We start from the raw sequence: 21913 nt of genomic DNA, 5'->3' as shown, positions 1-21913 counted from the left end.
CAAACTAATCCTAGTTTGACAACACATGCACACTGCATCTGGCATCAGAAGCCACAGGGTCTACGGAGCATCTCTCACTGTGCAACCTCTGTGGGGAAAAAGACCGAAAAGAAGAGGAGGCTTACAGTTGCCATCCTCTGTTTTTCACTTCTTGTGGATAATGGCAGCTTTGGGAACAGGTCCATTCACTCCAACTCTGAGCTACAAAGAGATTCACTAGCCCGTGTACTCACGGGCTGTTCAGCCTGTGTAATGCAGAAGTGAAGCAGATCTCCAGTGCCTTGCAAGTCAATTAGAATTTGGGAACTGCAAAACTAAAGGCCAGAGAGGACCTGACTGCTAGTCACACAGCATGTCCTTCTGCTAGAGCACACCTGTCCCCAATCATGTGCACACCAATGCTTAGTCTGTTCTGGCAAAAAAAAAAAAAAAAAAAAACAAACATGCCCCAAGTGGTGCTGCTCATACTCCTTTGGCTTGGAGGGAAGTGAAGTGCTGCCCTGCCGTTTCTGCTGAACGTCCAGCAGGCAGGTTTTTTTGTTTCGTTTTTAATATTTTTTTTGAGAAATTTTCACACACATGCAGTCCATCCATAGCATACAATCAATGGCTACAATATCATTACGTAGTTGTGTATTCATCACCATGATCGTTTTTAGAACATTTGCATCACTCCAGAAAATGAAACAAAAAGAAAAAAGAAAAGCATACATACATACCAAACCCCTTACCCCTTACTCTCATTGGCCACTGGTTTCTCAATCTACCCCATTTTTCTTACCCCTTATCCCCCCCATTATTTATCTATTTATTTATTTATTTTTATTTTTTATTTCTAAAAAAAAATATGGAACGCTTCACGAATTTGTGTGTCATCCTTGCACAGGGGCCATGCTAGTCTTCTCTGTATCGTTCCAATTTTAGTATATGTGCTGCTGAAGCGAGCACTATTTATTTATTTTTATCCTTTTTTTTTTTCGGTATGCTGTATGGTGGACATCACAGTTCTTTCTTTTTCCATGTGAGTATTCCTTATTGCAGCACCATTTACTGATTTTTTTTTTGTTTATTTGTTTTTTCACTTGTTTGTTTGTTTGGAAAGTGCATGGGCCGGGAATTGAACCCGGGTCTCTTGCATGACTGGTGAGAATTCTACCACTGAACTACCCTTGCACCCCCTTTATCCTATTTTTTAACTCATTTGTCCATATCTTGGATAAAAGGAGCATCAGACACAAGGTTTTCGCCATTACACGGTCACACCTGTAAAAGCTATACAGTTATACAATCATCTTCAAGAATCAGTGCTTCTGGAACACAGCTCAACAGTTTCAGGTACTTGCCTCTAGTTACTCCAATATACCATAAACTAAAAAGGGCTATCTATATAATGCTTAAGAGTAACCTCCAAGATAACCTCTCTAGTCTTTGAAATCTCTCAGCCACTAAGACTTTATTTTGTCTCTTTCCCCTTTTGTCTCAAGAAGGCTTTCTCGATCCAGCAGGCAGTAAAAGATGGTAGTTGCTATTTATTTGGGGCAGGAAGAAAGTGGATTCTGCAGTTTGGTAGTCTTTGGGGCAAATGACATTTGCAGTATGCTGTGGACCTCCTAAGGCTTCCATTTTAATTGCTATTGTTGTGTGTTCCTAGAGGAAGAAAGAAAAAAAGGACAGTTGAAACTGAGCTCTTTCCAGTAGTGGGGTGTATTTGTTTTCTTTTAGTGGTGAACCTGATCTTATTCAACACATTACCTTTTATATACCCAGGGACACTGACATTCAGAGTGAGTGAAGGAGCAGAGAAGTGGAAGAGGTGAAAAGTAGAGAAGCTGGTACAGGTTCTGAATTCACTTGCTTGCATGCCTGGAACATTCTCTGAAGCAGAACTTTCCAAGGGTAGATTTCAAGTGTGCCAAAATAGCGGTCCCTTCAGCTTGCAGCCAGGAGGGTAGCAGCAAAAGGGGGCCTCGAGCTGCGCCCAAGCTATGGTCAAATATTATTCTTTTCTACACATAACAAGATTGTGTTCTTGAGGTAGTGCTCTGACAAGTGCTGCCTTAGAAACTAAGAATCTCAAGTTCATGGATAGAAACACAAAATGGCTATTTAACACACCAAACTTCTAGTTTTCTAGGATGTGGGTATATACATACACATACGGAGAGAGAGAGTGTTGTAGTTCATATAGCATAGTGGCTCATAACATGTGCTTTGGAGTCAGGAAGATTTAGTTTGAGATTTGGCTTCATTATTTTCTGTGTGGCCTTGAGCAGGTTATGTAGCCCCTTGGAAACTTAGTAGCCTAGGAAATAAATGCCCTCCTTTCACACTCTTACCTTGGACTAGCAACTCAATCTCTTTGTTCTTCAGTTTCTTTATCTGTAATATGGGAGAATAATAGTACCTACCTCATAGCTTTGCTGTGAAGATTAATTACTATAGCAATATTACTTATTAAATATGAGTTGATAAATGTGAAACACTTAGAACATTGCCTGGCACATGGCAGGGCTATGAAAGTATGAGCAGTTATCATCCTCACTCTCCTCACCCTCAGCATTGCCGTCATCACATGAAGTGATGATGTATGTATAATTAGAGCTATTATCATTGTTATCAATAGCTTTGGGGAAGAGAAGCATTGTTATTACCACTGCAGAAAGCCCAAAGGTGTGCAGCTCTGACCATGTGGTAACTACAGCTGAGAATAGAGGAGACACGACTCTTGTCTGCGTGAATTTAAAATATACAATACAAATAATCCTAGCAGCTTGGAGGATAAGTTCCACTGAGGGGTTCTTATCTACTCAGAGGTCTCTCCTCTTCACCCCTTCCCACCCACCCCCCACCTAACCTTGTCATTTCCCTGTCCTTGTTAAACATTTATTCTTTCATTCTGCCAAAAATAAAAATGGGAATATTTGCGTGCTTGGGCACTCTTGCATGTCCATTACCAAATCAAAACACTGGCTGCCAATGAAGTGATTGTAGTAGAGCTTCCAGTCTTCCCCTCAGTGCTCCCACTCAGCTGCACTCTCAGCCCCTGAAAGAAGCAATGCACATGGGGAGCCATGTGAAGCGTCAGCGAGAGCTGAGCTGGGCTAAAGTGTCATTAGAAACAGAGGAGTAACTGACAAACTCAGCTTCCAGATGGGAAGATGAAGGAAGGCATCTAGACTGAGTGCAGGGAGACCTCCTGACGTCCCACAGGCCCTGGGGCAGGTATATTGTGCAGAGGGTGTGACAAAATGGCCCTTCTGTGGACTTCTCTGCTATCTGTTATCCCATTGCAAGCATCACAAGCCCCAATACTAGAACTAGAGCAGAGCTGACCCTAGTGGAGGAATAAAGCAGATATTGCATCCTCCATTTACCCTCCTTTCCCTCTATGCATTAACTTGCTAGGCAGATGGCTGGAAAGGAGGGCATTGGTCAGAACCTAAATGCTGCATCTAAAGGCCATTTCAAAGCTCCCAGTATGGCAGCCCTGCGTAGGGAATAGGATTACACAATTGAAATCAGACGGACCTGAGCTCTTTTTTGTAACTGAACAACCAGGCTCAAGTTACTAATTTTTCTGTTTTAGTTCCCTCTTCAAGGAGATGAAGTTTAAGATCATTGCACACTTGCATCATGCCCAAATGATTTATTGTATGGAAAGAACTTATCATAGTGGAGTATAGCAGATGATAGCTCTTGTTATTGTTATTATCTTTAATGTTGAAGCCACAGGCACACAACTCCTCAGTGGGTCTGCCTATTGCCGCACTTGTGATTAAATCCGTTTTCTTTCACTCATATCTGTTGGCAGCTTTCTACTGCATTTCCCCTTCGAGTATTGTGACTGAATTTGTTTTTAATCTGGATTTTACTTGTATACGAGTGTTCACTTTTTGTGATAGTCCCTTAACCCTGATCACTAGTGAGATTGAGAAAGAATCCACAGCCTCAGATCTTTGTCTCACGCTCTGATCCCTCCAAAGTCTTTTCCTGCCACATCCAATCTATCTGAAGAGTCTTATAAACTACAGATGCATCCATAGGATACATGCTTGGGGTGGGAAAAGGGAAATGATCCCTCCTGTGAAATGATTTCTGAAACAGAGGGTGAAAGGAAGGCTGGGTTAAACAAGATGGAAAAATGCAATGAAATCTTGCAGTGAAACAGCTCTTATTGGCAGTTTATTTTGATTTCTGGTTTTGAAATTGCTGGCTAAGTGAGCTACTGACAGCTTCTCTGGCTGGGAGATCATGAGTTCAACCAAGATGCCCCCAAACCTCCTCCTCGGGACTGTTTCAGAGGAAAACAAAGAGAAAATTGCTGTTTGTATCATCTCCCTCTGAAGATTTCGTAGTTGTCCCAATTATCATTCTACAGAGAGCTTTGACTCAGTATTTCATAAGAAAACCCAAATGAAGAAAATAAAAAGAATCCTTGGTGGGCAACGGGAGGGATGACATTAGATGCTACAGACTGAAATGCTGGCTCAGTACCAACAGTTCCCTCTTGACGGTTGCACAGGAACTCCCAGAGTTGGAGTGAGGAAAATTTGGACATTCTCAGAATAAACACGTAAAAAAGGCATCAAGATACATAAAGAGTGACTCTGCAATCCCAGGATTCTAATCCTTACAAAGCTAGCAGACATCTTAGGTTGGAAAATTTAGTTAGCTTTAATGGAACAAAGAAAGAGAATTTTAACTCAGGGTGAGGACTCAATTTCTAAGGCTGATAAGGCTAATACAGGGGCAATACTCTAAGTCTGTGCATTTCAAACACAGCTCCTTTTTTTGTGCCTGGATACAATTGCAAGTGCTGTTATCTGAGAGTATATTAAAATGACTCAGAATATAATTATACCTGTCTTCTTGGCCCCACCTGATTGATTCACTCTCTCCCCCTATGTCTAATGAGTTCTTGTAGCTAAATTCAATTCCTGGAATTATCTGGTAGTTAAATTGTCTATAAAGTGTGCTCTGGACCTGTCTAGTTAAAGAATTAAAACTAAAGTCATATTTTCTGTGTTGCAGAGTGGCACTGAGACCTGTATCCCCTGTTTAAATGTGTAAAACAATACAATGCAAAGAGATTTAGGAATTCTGTCTTTCCAAAGACAATTTTCTATTCAACTTTAGCACCTTAACCTTGATAGTTGAGCAAAGAACAGTTCTTTTTTTAACCTGTCTTTCTCATACCAGAGCGCTCATTCATTCATTTATTCAACAAATGGTTATTGAGCCTACTGGGCACTAGAAATACTTCCAAGTGCTGTGGATACAGTGATGAACAAAACCAAGTCCATGCTCTCATGGAATTATATTTTACTAACTGGCGTTGGAACAGAAAACCAAATGAACATATTATGCAATGCCAAAAGAGCTAAGTGCTGTGAGGAAACTAATGCAGACAACTAGTAGAAGACTTGCTTGGAAAACCACATATTCCTTGAGGAAAGAAAAAGTAAAGCATCGATGCTTCCGGTATCATTCATTCTGTATAATTTTTCCTAAATTGAATGCTTCAGGACTCTCAAGTGATGTTAGTAGGTGCTCAGCAAAAATGAACACATTTGTGCAGAGAAGATACATCTATCCATGTCATAAAGAAGGAACCATGATTCAGTGTCAGGTTTGATGAAGAATTGAGGGTCGCATGCAAACTGGCACTTAGCTTAGCAGTGGGCTGTGCAGAAATCAGCTTATACAGTTAAGTTTGATACACCCAATTTAGTTATTCTTGAACCACTATATAATGTGGTGGCCCTGAAAGAAATGCACAGAATCACTCACCTTGAAACTTGCTGCAGTTCTCTGGTTTCTCCAACCTCCATTATGATAGGGTAAGTTATGTAACCAGAAGAAACATGGTCTTAATTTTTTTCCTGTGGGCTTGAATCCATTCTAAATAGGATCTTTTGAAGATGCTATTTTTAGTTAAGATGTGACCAACTGAATCAGTATGAGTCTTAATCCTATTTTTGGAGGTCTTATAAAGAGGGAAAGCTATAGGAAGAAGCCAGAAGCTGCAAGCCAGAAGCTGCAAGTGGAATCCAAAAGAGAAAGGAAAGGACATCGCCATGTGACCTAAAGAGATACACAGCCATGGAACCCTAAGGATTGTCGGCTAGCCAATATTAGAATGCTACCAACCCAGGAAGAAAGCAAGCCTTCTAAGTTCTGAAACTCTGATCCAATAAATTCCCATTGTTTAAGCCAACCTATTGCGTGGTATTTGTCCTGGTAGCCTGGAAAACTAAGGCACACATGTATCAAGCCCCAGTTATTTCCAGCCTCTGGGGGAGCAAAGGAGAAGAAGAATAAAAGCTCACACTGTGGTGCCTACTATGTTATGGGTACTCTTAAGCTAAGCTTGGGAGGTAGATACTATTATTGCCACTCCAGATGAAGGGAGAATGCTGAGCCACAGAGTTAACTGGCAAAAGGTGAATGGGATTCAGTCCTAGGCAATCTGGCTCCAGAGCCCGTGTGTGTAACCATTACATGAACAATTTCTCCTTTGCCTTCCAAGTATTCAGGGAAAGGCAGGATGGGGCTGACTGACAAGGAAATGACTGCACTCAGCAGTGCAAGAATTGCTGCAGTGTAGACTCAGAAACAATGGGCTTTGATAACACAAAACAAGAATCACTGAACTCTATGAAGTTAAGCAAGATATTTTAGAGGGAGAGAAGTTTGTGTTGAATCCTGACAGTTAGTTGGAGGACCAAATGAATGTGGGATCATTGTAGGAAGAGGTAACTGTATTTAAGGCATTTAAAGAAACTTCCAGGTAAAATAAAATCCATGTTTTTACATACCTACTGTGCACACACCTATTTTCAATACTTGATTATCCAAGTACTTTCTACATGCTAAAGCATTTTGGCTATTATTTTATTAACCTCTAACAAGGCACTGAAGCAAAAGGATAATTATGCTTATTTTACGGATGAGGAAACTGAGATTCAGAAGGGTTAAATATGTTGCCCAAGGACATATGGCCAAAGTCCAAATCCAGTTTGTCAGACACCCAAATCAGTGCTCCTAACACTTAAGTGTGAAGGCAGGATGGGCAATGTAGAAGTCAAACTCTCCACCCTTGAAAAACCCTGAGGGTGCAGTTGCCCAGGCAAAGGTGTGGTATGAGCTGATCCAACCTTACCTGATAAACTTGACTGAAGTACAGTGCAGAAAAGGAAAGGTTAAGAAAAAGGGCAAAATAGTAAGATCTTTCTTCAAAGAATGAAAGCCCTGCCTCTTCCTGCCCTGCCTGGTGGTGCGGCAGGGTGGTGGAAGGGGTGTCCAGTTGCTTTGCAGCCGCTGTTCTCCCCGTTCTAAGGTTGCAGCACAAGGCTCTATTCACCTGACACTATTGAAAAGAGGAACAAGTGAAACAGTGGCTTATCACAAGGCTCCGGAGGTCTCTGTTTCTGGCTGTGTTCTACAGTGAACTTGGCATTCAGAAAGCAATTGTAGATGGGCTGCCAAAATGCCAGCTTCTTCTTTTTTTTTTTTAATCTAAGCTAGGGTCAGATTTTCTCTCCTTTAACCCCCTCCCCCTCCCTTGAGGTAGTAATCACATCACAGGGATACCTGAGCTCACTTGTTTTTTTTCTACTTGCTTCTGTTTGCCTGGAAAATATGACATTTGCTGGAGAAGACTCAGGGAGTAGCTGTGTCCTGATTTATTGCTCTTTCCCTAAGAAGGCTTTGCTTCTGAGAATTCTATTGTGTCAGAATTGGGGTGGGATTTAGGTTTTGCTCTAAAGGGATTGAGGTTTGGTAATAGGATTAATAAAAGGCATGTTCTGGTCCTTCAAAGCATGGTGATGTGGCAACTTATTTAGTAGAGCAGAAAAGGGACCGTTCTGTTAAATTACTTTGTTCTTTTTGTGGACCTTTAAATCCTGTTGCATGTTGATGGGCAAAATTAGAGGTCTTGGGCTGTCTCATGGGTCCTTCCTTGGACTCAGTGTCATGCCTATCCATCCCCTGCCTCCAGCCCCAACCCCAAACATACTGCCAAGATTTTCATGACAAGAGAGAACAGAAAAGGAATAAGTATATTTTCTCTTCTATGACAAGCACCTGTAGTGATGTGGATGCTCCATGAATGTGTGCTAACTGGATGAGCTAGGATTTGCGGAAACAGTGGATGATGATGGAAATGGGGGCAAAGAGCTGGGAGAAAGTGAGGAATTCAGTGGTGCCACACTGTTGGGACGCCAAAGCTGGTGACTGCTCTCTCCACAATCAAATTATTTTGCCATCCTAAGTTTAGAAATTAGGGGTAGTGGGAAAGCTCAACCTTTCTCTGTACTAACACGGTTGGGGTATTACATTAGAACTTAAATCTGTTTTTACTTTGGTTTTTGTGATGGTTGGGTTCTGGTGTCAACTTGGCCAAGTGATTATGCCCAGCTGTCTGGTCAGGCAAGCACTGGCCTAAACGTTGCTGCAAGGATATTTTGGGGCTGATTGATAAACCAGAAGGCGGTGTGTTAAATCATCAATCAGTTGATTGCATGTATGGCTTATTACATTCACGATCAACTAAGGCGTGCCTCCCACAATGAAATAATCCAATCAGTTGAAGGCTTTTAAAGAAGAAGAAAGACTTTTTCATTGCTTCTTCAGGCAGTGAGTCTCTCCTGTGGAGTTTGTCCAGACCCTTCATTGGAGCTGCCAGCTTCACAGCCTGCCCTATGGATTTTGGACCTTTCCATTTCCACAATTGTGTGAGACACCTTTATAAATCTCGTATTTACTATTCTCTCCTGTTTCTTCTGCTTCTCTAGAGAATCCTGACTAACACAATATTCCAAGAGGAACCCAAAGTTAATGGCCTTTTTTCCTTTGTAACATGATCATGTAGTTTGGTGCTTGTCAGCAGTGGTCCCAAGATGATATATATTTTTTTCATAACTGAAACAAATTGAAGAGGAAGGCTTTTATCACTTCTCAGGTCCTGAAACTATAGTTTGGAAGACATAAAGGAGAGGACATTTTTGATAAAATATATGGGGAGACAAGGATTATTTGATTTTAATTATGAAAATAATTCAATTGCTTTTTAATGACAAAATATAAAGTTATAAGCAGCAAGGATCATAATTTCTATGTGTGGAGTAATTACATACATTTTTAGTGGGACTGGACTTAAGTCAAATTTGAATTCTAATTTGCCTGCTGTTGTAATACCTAAGTCTCATTTTTCAACCTTTAACTAAGTTGGTCTCTTAGTGTCCTAGGGCTGTGTTAGAAAGTACCACAAACTGGGTGACTTAACACAAAAGAAATTTATTGTTCCACAGTACTGGAGGATAGAAGCCCAAAATCGAGGTGTCATCAAGGCCATGCTTCCTCTGAAGCCTATAGGAAAGAATCTATGCCATACCTCTCTCTTGGATTCTGACTGTGGCTTCCAGAATCCATAGCACTCTCTGTCTCAGTCGTCACTTGGTCTTTTTCTCCTTGACTGTGTCCAATTCTCCCCTTCTTAGAAGGACACTGGTCATAATGAATTGGAGCCCACCCTAATCAGGTTTGACTTCATCTTGACAAATAATATATTCAAGGACCCTATTTCCAAATAAGGTCACATTCACATGTGGATTAGGACTTGAACATATCTTTGAGGGACTGTCAGTTCCCAGCTTAAGGAACCGTCACACTGGTCCAGTAGCAAATTGAAAGAAAGCACAAGATGCCGCTGGCAGAGTGGTCTTCTTTAATCATTCCTCCCTGCTCCACTCTGATGCTTACAGAGCAGTAGTCCCTTATTATACTAAATTACACAAATGTGGCATTTTTTCAACAAGCAATTTCAGTCATGAGATACATAATTAGTATATGCATATTACATCAAAGTGACTTCATTTGTGGGATACATAATTAGATACATGCATATTACATCATTGCTTATGTAAGCTATTCTGTATCATGCTCCCCTGGAATTTATGAAGGCCATCTTAGCAGGCTGTTTATAATGAGTAATGTTTTCATGCCTCATGGGGATACAATTCAACTCATAAGGGCAGGGAAACAGAAACATTTTATATACAGGTATACCTAAATACTGGCAAGAGGGGGTGGAATTTTTTTTTTTTAAATTTTTGCGTCCTTTTCGGTCCCTGTGTCTACTAAATCTATCTTTCCCAGGTCAAATTGAAGCTCTCACAGCAGTTGCCAATCTTATTTTATGCTTATTGATTCTACCATTTTTTATAAGTGGTTTAAAAGATTGTTAGTTTGTATTTATGTCCCAGCTAATTCTTGAAGGTGCAAGATGGCTCTATTGTCTGGAATTTGTCTCCTTCATCGCTAATACCATTCTTCTGATTACTTTGCATACTCTATTTGCCCTGTTGGTAGAACAAAGTATCAACATATCCTGTTTCATCTCTAACTTTATCATCCATTGTAGGCTCTAGCCAATTGGATAGTTCTCTAAATGTTGTTTAAACATCTTTGTTCTTTCCCATCTTGAGCTTTTTTACTTTCTTTCTATTTTCAGTCATGTGAATTTTATAAGTCTTGTTAGGTCTCTGTAAAGATGTTTCTGAGCCTTCCGATCATAGGTAAATTTTTAAAGATATTTCATGGAATTGATCTCATATGCGCACACAATATTTGTAAGGTGTTTTTCCCCATTTTTCTAGAAATTCCTTTTAAAGAAATAAAATTGAAGCCCTCTTTGAATCTCTATCCTACTGGATTTGAGGATCTCAGTAATTTTTGCTCCCTTCCCACCATCAATATCTACCACTCACTGCTTTGTCCCAGTTGGAGCTTTCAGTTTCTGAAACTCAGCAGTATCCGTACCACTCGGGGTGTGGGAAACTTAGGCACTGAGGGTTAATGGCCAAGATTTCTTGGTAACTCATATAGCCATACCCTCTGAGGTCTTGCTAACTTCCAGGTACTCCTCTGAGAAAGGCCCAAGTTCGTATTCCTCTTACTTTCCACAGATCATGGTTTTCTATTCAATTGACTTAAGATATTTAATATAAACTCTTCGGTAAATTTTTCCAAAAGACAAAAATGAGTTATCTTCTTCAAACAGCTTCTGCTTTCTTCCCAGAAAAATTCTCTGGGCTTGGTTACCTGCTTGAAATAGCAAAGGAAGGGAAAATAGAAATGATATTTTTTTTTTATTATTATAAATAAAAATACCATCCACACAAAAAAAGCCTGAGCCTAGCTAATAGGTGCTGAGATGTGACCGTGTATAGAGATGATAAGTCTGCACCAGAATGTAGTCAGTTATTCAATTGAACTGGCTCAGGAGACCAGAACACTCTAAGTCATAGCAAATAGGAAATTAGTACTGGCAGGTGAGCTCCTGGGAATTTGGCAGCAAGCAATAGCTAGAAATGTTAGCAAGAAGAGAAGTAGCCTACAGCCTAGGAAGGCTTGTTAGAGGGTAGATGGATTGGGACTCAGGGATAGGATAACAACAATTTGGAGGACCACTGGGACACAGTAAGACCTTGGCTCTGGAGGGATGAAAAACTAATTACCAGAAATAGATCCAAAGTCTAACCATGTCCAGAAGCAAGGCTCACTTCATGCGGTGTTGCTGAATCATGGAGTTACTTGACTATGGTTCCAGCGTTTCCACCCTAATAGGAGGGATGAAGATTTGTTCCCAAGCTGGAGGTGGGGCTGAACTCCAGCCTGAAGCAGAAATCCAAATTGTCCCAGGGATGGGGAGTAAAGAGATGGGAGAAGGAAAGTAACATGACTCAGATAGGCCATTATCACTAGGCTTTGGATACACATAGTTTGCAAAGGGCACTGGCATAAAAGTTAGTCTTCACACACTTTTACACACATGGAGGCCATCAACACTTAACTTTAAACATGTTGACCAAAATAAATGCCTGCTTTTAAAAAAGCACCACTTATTCTTCTCAAAAGCTCAATTGCCACAACCCAAGGTAAAGAATGTCTCATAAATTGAAAAATATAGTGATAATATGTTCTGATAATGACTGTTATTGAAGTCTCAAAAACTGATGTGGCACATTTTCTGGGAGGATCAGAAAGCGTGCCATGGACGATTGCCAGTTTGTGAACCATTTGTCAGGACACACTGTGCTAGGGTAACTCGAAGACTTTCAGTTGGGCCACAATCATAATTGTTTCAGTGAAAGCATTTGAATGTTATTCAGTGATTTCATAGACAAGTAGAGCCAATCTCTTTCCATTTTAATCTATACCACATTCTGCAACCACAGCAAGCTTTATAAAATAATAGTTAAAGATATTCTTCCCCTCGCTTCAAAACTTCCATTGGATCCCTAATGTGCACCATACCAAGTCCAAACTATTCCTGTCAAGGATATCCAAAACTTTAACTCACTCCACCCACTCAGTCCTCTCTCATTGCTCCTATGCAGTGTCCACTGTAATCTGTTCCCTGCATATGTCAGGTTAATCATTCAAACCTAACTGCTTCTTCTGTTCATACAGGAATAGACTTCTTCTGTCCTCCTTTAAAATCTGCCATATTTCAAAATATATAGCTCTTACCCCACTTCCTTTCTTAAGCCTTTTCCAGTAATACTTGTCAAAAAATTGTCCCCCTTTGTTGAAGTTGCAGATACAAATGGTCATCTACCCAACATCCACTCTCCATTTCTTCATTCTTCATAGGATCCCAATTTCGATCTGGGTAGCTCTTTCGTAGCAAGGAGTGACTATATTCTGGCCAGTGAGACATAAATGAATTACTAGGAATTGCTTTCCTGGTATAAACATGGCACAACCTTTCCCTCATGGACACTTCTTCCATTTTCTTTCTGGAACATGGACTGGGAGCTGCAGGTAGAGACGCCTTCTTATGCTTATAAAACAACCAGGGGAATTAAAACTAAATATTTAGGAAGGAAGAGTAGAAAAAGAGAAGGAGTCCGGGTGTTGATAGCATCAGGGACTGATTATACAGCCCTGCACTGCCTGTCTATCCAGACAGACTTTGTTATACAAGAAAAAATAAACTCCTCTTTAGGTAATTCACAGCTTAATACAATCCCTACTTGATACCCCCATATACTTAGAGTCAATATCACACCACAAGTCAATTATTTAATTCTCTTACCTCTTCATCTTTGTTAATTTTCTCTCTCCAATTAGATACTTATCTCCTTGTGGATGGACATGATCTTACATACTTTTATCAATATTTCATCACTATTCTTCTTAGACACTCTAGTAAATGTCTGGTTAAAAAAAGGATAGTAAAAATGCTGTTGAAATAAATCATGTCAATCAGCCATAAATATATAGCAATGTGAACTTCGTGTACAGCATTGAAGTTCAGAGTAGTTTTATTGTGGCACTAGAAATTAAAAACAGGCATATGTATTTCTAAAGTATTTGTTTAAACATGGTTGTTGAGAGTCTTTTCGGTTACATTTCAGTATTTAATTTAATTACATTTCACTATTAAAGGAGTACTTGCTACTTTCAGTGTCCAGTATTAAAATAGAATAATTAGGTAGATGATAGAGAAAGACAAACTTATCTGGATTTATTTAAATCTTATCTTAGTATAGTATTTACTATGGGACAAACGTACTATGAAAATACTTTGGTGATGCATTTGCAATGCAAATAAGATGGAAATATCTTTCATTAGCTCTTTGTATAAATAAGTATTATGTTAATCTCTCTCTTTATACTCCCCCCTTTTATATAAAAGGTTAAAAATGGATAGGAAGATGAATAAATTTTTAAAAATCTATAATAACTTTATTAAATAACAATTTTTTAAAGAAAGTATATATGAGCAATGGGGGTGTGTGAAATTTATTCCCATTTTTAATGTATTTACCAGCATTCAGGTAATTTGCATCTGCTTTGAACTTATGGAATATTTTGCAAAAAGATGCAGTGTTTTATATTGAGATAATTTAGGTGGACATGCATTCTGATGTATTCATGAGGTAAATCATATATAATAATCAGGGTTTATCTGAATTAATCACTATCTAAAATTCTTTAAATAATCCTTGCCTACTCTAACTTGGCTAGAATGTCTTGAAAACATTCTAAAAGAATATCATAATACCTTCACTGCAAAACAAGTTATATCTGATAAGGCTGCTTTTGGGGGAAGAGTGAGAGTGGGAAATAAAAGTAAGTTTTCATTTGGGCAAATAAAGTTGTATCTTTGAATAAACCTTTTATCCACATAGTTGTGGTGGATTTTCCAGACTGCTTTGTAAGTCCAAATGATTTTTAATTTAAATATAAAAACACTTTTTTCTCACTTTTCTTTACTCTTTATTCAAATCACCCATGATGGAATCACTCTTAAGGAATGAATACTGGCTTAGTGAATTTTTGATAAAATGGGTTTCTTGAGTTTAAATGATATTCTTATTAAACCTGCACTTTTAGCATGAAATTTCATGTAAAAAAAAGCATTCTATTCCACAGACTGAGAGAAAATATTTGTATGTTTGTTAAAGGATTGCTTCCAGACTCTATATATTTTTAAAACCCTTACAACTAAATAATAATAATAAAACTCTAGCAACCTAATTCTAAAAAGATTTTAACTGACCACTTGTTTCTTACCAAGGAATAGATACAGATGTCAGATAAGAACATGAAAAAATGCTCAGCATCATGTCATCCAAGAAATACAAATTAAAACCATAATGAAACACCATTATGCACCTACTAGAATATCTAAAAAAAGAACACAAAACAATAAAATCTGACAATACCGAGTGATGGCAAATATGTGAAGCAACTGCCACTCTTTTGCATTGCTAGGGAGAATGCAAAATGGAAGGGCCACTTTGGAAAACAATTTGTCAGTTTTTTATAAAATTAGACATATGCTTACTATATTACCCAACAATCCACTTCTAGATAAATGAAGATACATGTTCAGACATGTATGCAAATGTGTATAACAGCTTTATTTATAATAGCTCTAAGCTGGTAACAATGTAAATGTCCATCCACAAATTATAGAAAATCCATACAATAAAATATTACACAGCAATAAAAGGGAACGGATTACTGATACATGCAACCATGTGGATTTCAAAAATGTTATTCTGAGTGGAAGAAGCCAGAGTCCAAAGACTATATATTGTGATTCCCTTTATATGACATGGTGGAAAAGAGTAAACTATAGTGACAGAAAATAGATCAGTGGTTGACAGGAGTCAAGGTATCACAGGAGGGGATTGACTGCAGAGGGGCTAGAGGGAACTTTCTGGGATGATGGAAATGCTCAATGTCATGATTGTAGTTGTGGTTACAGGGCTATGTATGTTTTTCAAAAGTAATTGTTCTGTACACTTAAAGAGGGTGAACTTTACCATTTGTAAATGACACTTCAATAAATCCAGTTTAAAAAATTCTGTGTAATACCTGTGATCCATGGTATGACTCTTTTTTAAATAAATACATGTCATGATGACTTTTGATATTCTGAAATCATATAAGCTATAAATAAAATTAAGATATTGTATATATATATATATGTGATATACTATATGTGCTAGGCATGATGGTACTGAAGATGTTATAGTGTACAAGTGAGACACTACCCCTGGTCTCGTGGAGTTTCATGTTAGCGAGAGGAGATGAAAAGCAAAGATGATTTTAGGAGGTGACAATTGCTATAAAGAATGCACAACAGGGTAAAGTCAGAGATGGTGTCTGGAGTTGGTGGAGGGGTTAGTATAGAAATGGGTGGATCAGTCCTTCTGAGATGAGACGCAAGAGCTGAGATTTGAATGATGCAAAGTTGCCAACCACATGGAGATCTGGTGGTCCAGTGTTTAGGCAGAAGGACCAATAAGGATTGCAGAGGCCAGAAGGTGTATAATATTTTATTGGAAAAGACAGGCCAGAATGGCTGAAGGGTAGTGATTAAGGATCAGAGTGTTTAGAGCTGAGGAAAGAAAAACAGGCAAGAATCAGGCGTATGGGGCTCGTAGACCATATTAGGGATCAATTTCAATAGGAGGCCATTGGAGAGATCATGGAGGGGAGGGGCAGGATCGGATTTATATTTTTAAAAGACTGTGTGGCTGATGGATCATAGCTGGAAATAAGTGGGCGCAGAGGGACCAGTTAAGGGGACAGATGATGATAGCTTCACTAGGACAGTCACAGTAGCTGTGGTGGAAAGCAATTCAGATGTAGTGCTGAGGAGGATTGCTGATTAGCTGGATGTGAAGTAAAAAGAACAAATTAACAAATAGGCAAGAAAGAGTCGAGCACATTTGGTGGGGTGAACAATCAAGTGTTCTATTTTTGTCGATTTTGTCTTTTTGTCTTCTTGTGGTTTTGTTGTGACAGAGGGTAAAAAATGGGGCTTTTCCTGGGAAGAGAAACTGAAATCCAAGAAAGTTTGTTTTTCCTTTTTTAAAAAAGATTGACAGTGACAAGCCCTGTTTGTTTGCTTGGGAGAAATTGATGTTGCAGGAGATACAGCCTTAACTATGCAAGAAGCTCTGAGATTGGCAAGAAAGCATGGATGCAGAACACCAAAGAATAGGAACAAGGGTTTGAGGTCTCAAGAGAAAAAAAATCTATGAAATAGAGGCCTGGGAGAATGGGAAAACCAATATGTTGGGGAGAATATCATTAAATTGCCCCGCACTGATGAGTACTCTGAGATCAATGGTCAAAATGAGAAAAGTTGGTATGGTTTTAGGAATTTCTTCAGCAACCATTAGCTCTTAGATATTTAAGTTAACCAGAGTTGGAATTTAAACTGAAGTAATATAATTGCTTATGACAACTTTTAGCATGTTGGACTCAATTTCAGAAGTGTGTTTTGTAGAAGTAGACATGACAGAATGAAAGAGGGGCTGGGGACTTAAGAGAACTGCAGGAACATATTGGTAGTGCTAAGCCTTGGAATCTAATTAGACTGGGTAAATGCGGTAGGTTGATCTATGTACCCCAGAAAAAAAACATATTCTCAATCTTGATCCATTCCTGTGCGTGTGAACCCATGGTAAACAGGACTTTTGAGGCTGTTATTTTTAGTTATGGTGTGGACCAACTGACTGACACTGCCCTGAATCCTATTACTGGAGGCTGTATATAGATAAAACCTGGCAGAGGAGCATAAACTGAACATCAATGGAATAGAACCCAGAAAAGAAAGGAGAGGACTCTGGAACTTGGAAGAAAAAGGAGAGGACGTTGTCATGTGAAAGAAAAGTCAAGGACTCAGAACACCACAGTCTTTGGGGGAGAAAGCATGGCCTTGCTGACACCTTGATTTTGGACTTCTAGCCACAAAGCACGAGCCAATAAATTTCCATTGTTTAAGCCAACCCATTGTGTGGTATTTGTTTTAGCAGATGAGAAATTAAGATAGTAAGGATGGTAGTAAAGACTAAATGAGAGTGATCAATAACGAAAAAAAGTAGTATGAATAATGGAGTGGAGATCCCCTTGGCACTAATGGGAGTGTCGGTGCTGAAGTAAGGGAGTTGGAAGGATAGAGGATGGTAGTCGGAGAACGAAGTATCTGAATTGAATTGCTGGCAGTGTGGTTTAGAAAAAGAAGCAAGGGCCCAGGGCCAGACAGACCTGCATTAACATCCTGGCCTTGTCACAGACTAGTGTGTGAGTTTTGCAAAGGTTACTCAGCTTTGTCAAATCTCTTTCCCCATCTGAAAATGTGATTATACCACTTTGTAATTGTCTGAATTAGGTTACACACCATAAATCCTCTAACACAGTGCCTGAAACATAGACGGTGCTCAATAAACACTAAATGTCCTTTAAAGATAGGCCTATAATTTATTTTAGAGAAGGGCAACTGTTTCTGTCCTGAGTGAAAACTCTTGACCTACTGATTTTTAACAATATAAAGACCCCAAACATAGCTGCAAATTACACAGGGAATGATTCCAAAGCATCTGAAAACCCTTCTAATCTAACGCCCTTCCTCAGTCCCAGTATATTTAGATATATATTTATTTTAGGGTTTGAGGAGGGATGTATCAAGGATAAATGATATACAAATATTTTTTTTGGAGATTTTGAATTTCATCCTATTGTTTTCTAGTGGCTTAACGTCATGTCAGGCATTTTATTACATGTTACCTACATATAAGCAATGAATGTTAAGGTGAAAGATCAGGGGGAGAAAAAGGGAGATATCAGTTACAATGAAAAAAGTGATTCTAATAAGAAACACTCTGCTTTCCATCTTAAGTTATGTGTGCCCATTCACATATGCAAAGTGTCTGGCAAGGCGGCCTGTATAACTGGCTTCTTGCCATTCACAATTTGGTCAAATAAGAGTTTAGTGAGTATAAAGCAGCCAATAGACATTCCCAACTCCTTCACTGTATATAGTAATTAGTGTATGTGACAAGAACAGTGTGGGGTGGGGTTGGGTAGCTGGGCATAAGAGGAGGCTAAACAGCATCAGGATTTTGAGAGCTGATTTTAAAATCAACACTATGACAGCTTGTCTCTTTGCATTCCATAAATTCCTATAATATACTGCTTATACCCATACACATTTAGTGTATATGTCAGTTTCCTTGGGTAGTTTGTAAGCTCCTTAAAGGAAGGTTCCATGCTTTATTTTTCTTTGTAGATCCATCCCCCAGCATCATAGGCACGCCAAAATGTTTGATGGATGGATGAATAAATAAATCAATGATCCCAAGGTTAACTATCCTAAGGTTAGCCCGTTGAATGTGTCTTTCAATTCTGAAAAGGTGAGACTTTGGATAAAACAAAGCCACTATAACTTCAGGTTGCAGCAAAATATTTTGAGGCCAACTCTACTTACATATCTCAAGAGATGTTGTCACTCACATCACAAACTGGAGGCTCACAAGCCTAATTTAGTAAGCAATGTCTATGTATATGAGTGTTTTAAAAATTTAAATTAGTTGTCATGGTGTGAAAATTAGGAGATGTCATAAAATACAGATTTGCATAAAATCCAGTCAAGGATGTCTAATATTTGAATAATACGTGTTAAAAAAATACACAAAATGTAGGAGCAAAAAAAAAAATCCACAAATAACTCAAGAATATTTCCAGAACTAAAGGACATGAATTTTCAGGTTTTAAGGGCCATTTAGATAACCATAGTCCAATCTACCAGGATGAACAATCAAATTCGGATTTGATTGAATCTTGATGGATATACCATTTCTCTTGGAAATTGGAAAGATCTGGCAACAGTAGGTCAAATTCTCCTGTGAAAAAAATTGGTCAGAAGTAAATAGTGGCTGCCTTCTGTAGATGAGACATGCAATCCCTGACTCAAACGGTTCCCCTTCCCCTGCTCACCTTACTCATATATGTTTCTCACCTGATCCCTAATAGCTGGTTGAGCTTGTGACTATTGCACCAAAAGGGAACACAAGGAAGAAGAGGATACTTCCTCTTCCTCTTCCAAAAGTACTGCATGAAGTTCAATTGGACCTGACAGGGAGTTGTGGTTAGAGCTGGAGGGAACACTTACATACCTGCAGAGCAACTGTGTTTGGGGGCAAATCTGATACAACTGTTTGTACATTAAGAGAGGAAGGGAAAAGCACCAGAAAATTCCAACTTCCATTCCATTAGACTACATAATGGTCTTTCATAGTAAGCAAAGAAGAAGAGTCTTTCAGCAGCCAGGAGCTTGCAATTAAAGGATTTGGTTACTGAAGAGGGAAGAGCAGGATGCAGGAGGACTGAGGTTGTACTTAATCCAAACTACCTCATACAGCTCTCTGGTTCTTAGAAGTCAGCCAATTCAATTTACTCACATTTGGCTTTCACTTTCAAAAACACATACATTGGATGACACAATCTGTTATATTAGATTTACTAATATTTTGCAGTGATGCAGCAAAGAACAGGCCAAGTACCTTAGACACTTGAGATTTATGGTCAGTGATTAACCTTGTAAAAATAACGAATTGCCACCAATTCGTTAAAAGAGGGAGAGAAAAGATTCTTTCCCAAACAGAAAAGGAAATCTAACCCATTCATTTTACGGATTAGTATTTCTTTTAAGAAACAAAAAGTATTTGGAATCTAAAAATTCTCTTTCTGGGGACCCAACAGTCATCATTTTCCAAAACCAACTTGGTGGCTACAGCTGGCAAACTGGAATTTGCCCTTTCACCTTAAGAATATTAGCAAATTGCAATGGATTCGCTCCAGAAGAAATAGAATATTCATGAGCTAGGACTTTCCAACAGGAATATGGCTTCTACGGCTGGCAGACTCTAACTGACACTTGCAAACAGGTCCAGTTTGAAAGTTGAAGATTCAGGATGCAGTGTGCTGCATATTTTTCTTATTACTTTTATGTGTATTTAGCCTCATGAAAAAAATCTAGAACCAAAATGCAAATGAATTATAAAAGTCCTGCCTTTATGTTTTCTCTAGTTCTTTTTTTTCTGTGATTTGAAAAGAAAGGGGAAAAAATGACATGTTAGTCTGTTAGATTTAGAGGAAAAATAATTTCGTATTTTTGAAGAAGAGGCAGTGCAGCAGATTGTATATATCTAGTCATACATTTACATAAATAGAGTATTCCGGGTGGTACTCTTGGTTATTATTCTTGCCTTTTTGTCCATTTTTCCTTTTTTGGAGCTTTATATAATAATTCTGGGGAGTCTTGCTTCACTGATTTTTCATGAAAGAAAACATTTCCTTTGCAGTTTGGAATTAAAAAATGCAACTATTGGAGTTGTTTTCCTTTTCCTTCCTCTAAAACCAGAAACATATTTTTCTTTCTGCACTAAGATTATTACTGAACTATCAGATGACCAGCTGGGTCCTGAAACCAAGATATTTATAGTCTGTAAATATTTTTATGGCACTCGTGGTGAAGAAAGGGGTGGTCTTCCCCATACACACTGACCGCCTTATGATTTTTTTTTAACATTTAAAAGTAAAGTCTATTTTTCATGAAACAAGAGCAAAGCAATCTAAGTCTCTGCTGTGAGAAATGATGATGATTCCTTTTTATTGCCTTTTCAGACACTATGGGCCTGTGAATTATGCAGATATGGACTGAATTTTGTGGCTCTCTTTCATGTACAATATAGATATTGTTGAGAAATAGGAAAGGTTTATAAACCTAGACAAAGATATCCTTCAAATATTGCATTTTTTTTTTCTGAATCAGTTTTATCTCAGAGGATACAGTCCTGGGATCAGATAACTCATTTTACTTTTAAAAATACTGTTGTTTGTACCTTAAAGGCTATTTAATGATGTATAAGTCAGCTTTGCTGCAGAAACAAATGATTCCTCAAATCTCAGGGAATTAGAACAACAACAGTGTCGGAGGTATCTGAGGCTCTGCTGTGACTGAGTGCCTGCATCTTAGGCTCAGTTGTGGCTCACTGCAAATGCCCTGTGATTACTGGAGACAGGGTAAAGGAGCAGTCCTTATTTGGGAGATGCCATTCTCAAAGCTAAAGATAAAGAGCAAGGGAGCTGATAGAAACACACCATGGCTCGCTATTTTTCTGCTTGGGTGTGGCATGGGGGTCACACATGTTGTTGACCAAACCAAGTCACATGGTCAAGACAGAGGTAGGTCTTAGAAGTATGATTCTCCCCCCAAGAAGTCACTGCAGGTCCCGTGGCAATGTCTGAAATGAATATATACCCTAAAGGAAAGGTAGAGCGAGTTACTGATAACCATAGTCCAATCTACCAGGATGAGCAAAAGGAACTTCCGTAAACCCATCACTGACATACTTCCAGCCTCCATCAGATGCTCAGGATTTGACTTGGGACTTCCCCTGACATCCAGAACACATCCAAAGCTCCTTCTTCCTGTTGTTTGGCGTGTGTTCAGGATACTAACAATGATTTTATCATTTACATAAGCAGAGAAAAATGAAAAGGATCAATATTCTAAAATAAAAGTATTATAATGTAG

At 38.8% G+C, this 21913-nt stretch overlaps 1 non-coding gene across 1 annotated transcript; it reads right to left on the bottom strand.

The window, feature by feature from the left end:
• Positions 1 to 841: 841 nt before the first annotated feature.
• LOC143689127 (U6 spliceosomal RNA) lies at positions 842 to 948 on the bottom strand. The gene has a single exon (XR_013178594.1). It is a non-coding gene; the product is annotated as a U6 spliceosomal RNA (small nuclear RNA).
• Between the last annotated feature and the right edge of the window lie 20965 nt (positions 949 to 21913).

This window comes from Tamandua tetradactyla, chromosome 6 (assembly GCF_023851605.1).
Source record: "Tamandua tetradactyla isolate mTamTet1 chromosome 6, mTamTet1.pri, whole genome shotgun sequence".
NCBI lineage: Eukaryota > Metazoa > Chordata > Mammalia > Pilosa > Myrmecophagidae > Tamandua > Tamandua tetradactyla.
This window is presented reverse-complemented; position numbering and strand designations above follow the sequence as displayed.